Below are 2,680 nucleotides of genomic sequence, written 5' to 3'. Positions count from 1 at the left end.
AAAATTTGAGAAAACAACGGGGTCAGATATACTGAGATGAGTTCGCAATACTATTTACATTTATTCAGTTTAAAACCCTTAAATCAAAACAATTTATACTAATATAGTATGATTATGGAAAACAGTATTGAAATGATCCCAGCGTAAGTATGACATAGCATACTGATAAACCCATAGTGGACGGGAACAAATCCTCATCATATATATATACCAGCATAAGCAAAACTTTAGTCTGCCGTTTCCCAGAGTTCTTACCGGTGCACACAGTCTCGATACAAGCCTATCGAGTAGCTCGTTCCAATCCACATCCATAATCCGTAAAAACAGTTCAAAAGCATTTATAATATTAAAATATGATGCGATACTTAATAAAGCGGTAAATAGCACTACAAAGTCACAGCTTGCTAATCCACGTGAAAACCTGGCAAGCGACAACACCTGATTCGACTCCGAAGCACGAGCAGTCGACGAGTCTAAGAATAGAGTATAAACCATTATTAAAATCAACCTCTAACTCTAGAGAGTACTAGACACCACATAGGACTAGCACAATACCAAATCAAGCACAAGCATAGCCAAAGCAGGATAAACAATTAATCACATAATGACCCAAGTCAAAATACGAACCACATCGAGTAATACAATACTTAAATAAATAAAAGTCAAGTCTATTGAGTTCCCCCTTTAAAATCTGATCCGGAAATATTACTTAAATAATATTTAAATAATAAGTTAAATCAATTCCTCAAATAGTGGGTTAGCCGAGTTACCAATAACTATCTAGCTACCTCACATGCCGGGTGACCCAAGTCTAACTCGACCCAAATATTTTATCAAAATATAAACCAGAGTTTCTAATTTCCCAAAAATAACTTTGATAAAATAATATATTTATATTCAATTATAAATCATAGTTTATAGATAAAGAAACAAACTTTGATAAAAATAATAATCAAATTTAAAACGGAACTCAATAACTTATAACTCAAGTAATCAATAGTCACTACAACTTAATTTACTAAAGTATATTTAGAACACCGAGAAAATCTTAAAACATCCAAATGACATGTCAAGTCCAAAAAAAATTCCATAATTTATAATTACACGAGTAATAATAAATTATTGATTAAAAATAATATTTATCGATCTCCGATTATAATAATCGAAATAGATAATTTAAATTATAAATAATTTACTATCACAATAATTAAAATTTAAATATATTGTTATCGAATTGCCAAATTAAAAAAAATCAAAACGAAGTTCGAATAATTTAAAAATCAAAATCGATAAATATAGTAGTTATATATATATATAATAGGAAGTCTACCAAGAAATAATCATGGCCCATCATTACACATTTAAACAAATAGTAATCCCAACACTTTTGAATTAAACAAAACTAACTATCCAGCCCGCCAACATCAAGGAAAAGCCATCATCATCAAAGTTTAACAACATTACCAGTAACAAAAGAAACCCAGAAACACAACTAATCTTATAGAGATCAAAACAACAACAAAAGAAGATCAACCCTACGTAAGACAACAACAAGAATCTTCAGATAACATCAGACTTGGAACAACACAACATCAAAATCAAATGACCAAGGCATCGACAGAACGTTAAGAACCGAAGCCGAAGGATTAAGAACAAGGAAGAACGAATAAGGAATTCAATCTCAAACCTTACAGTTTCAGCTACTAACTAATAAAACATGAGATAATAAACCACCAACACAAGAATCATAACTATGCAAAATAACAAAAAAAAAAGAAACGGCAGAAACTTTTAGAATAATATAACCAATAATAACTCATAAAAACGATGAAACGGCGGCGACTATAGCGGATAGATTTACGTACCGTTTTGCAAAAACAAAGATGAGAATCGTAGAGGCGAGAGTCTAGAATCACTGGGACAAGACGGATTTCAAATTAACACTGAAACGAATAAAAACGGATCAAATAACGAAGACATCGATTTTTAACTCAAAACAGAGAATAAAACAAATCGGTGAGACGCCGGCAATCAAAACGAGAAAGATAACGTACCAAAAGCAATTCCGAAAGTTAGTGGATGAAGAGGACCGAGTCTACTATCGCTGAGACGAGACGGAATTCAATTTGGTTCTAAAACGAAGGAGAACGAGCCAAGCAACCAAAGCATCGTTTAAGAGAAGAAAACTGAGAATTATGAACAATATATTCTTTTTTTACCAATGTTCAAGCCAAAAGAGAGGGATTTACAACATAAGATTCAGCGAAATTTGATTATGGAAGTGACGGCTACAATTTATAATAATAGAGGAACACATGGAAAGGAATTAGGGTTTAAAACGTGATATTTAAGGAAGGAAAAAAAAGTTACAGTAAAAGAGTTTCTTTTCAAACAAAAGAATCAAAGAAAAATGGGTCTCGTCATATTTGAGAGATGCATGGGCCATGATGGCCATGTAAGGAACATCAAAATGGATTTTAGGCCAATCAAATGGGCTAATTAAAATAAAATAAAAAGTTAATCAAACTAAAAACCAACCAAACAATTAATTTAAATTACGCTTCAAATCAAATCCAAACTCTTCACATATATATTTAATTTTTATTATAAATAATAATTACGCCAAAAAATTAATTTCTGGTGCATTTACAGTGTTTATTGTGTATTTGCAGTGTTTATG

Source organism: Mercurialis annua, linkage group LG3 (genome assembly GCF_937616625.2).
Source record: "Mercurialis annua linkage group LG3, ddMerAnnu1.2, whole genome shotgun sequence".
NCBI lineage: Eukaryota > Viridiplantae > Streptophyta > Magnoliopsida > Malpighiales > Euphorbiaceae > Mercurialis > Mercurialis annua.
The sequence above is the reverse complement of the archived record's forward strand: the minus strand, read 5'-3'. Positions refer to the sequence as shown.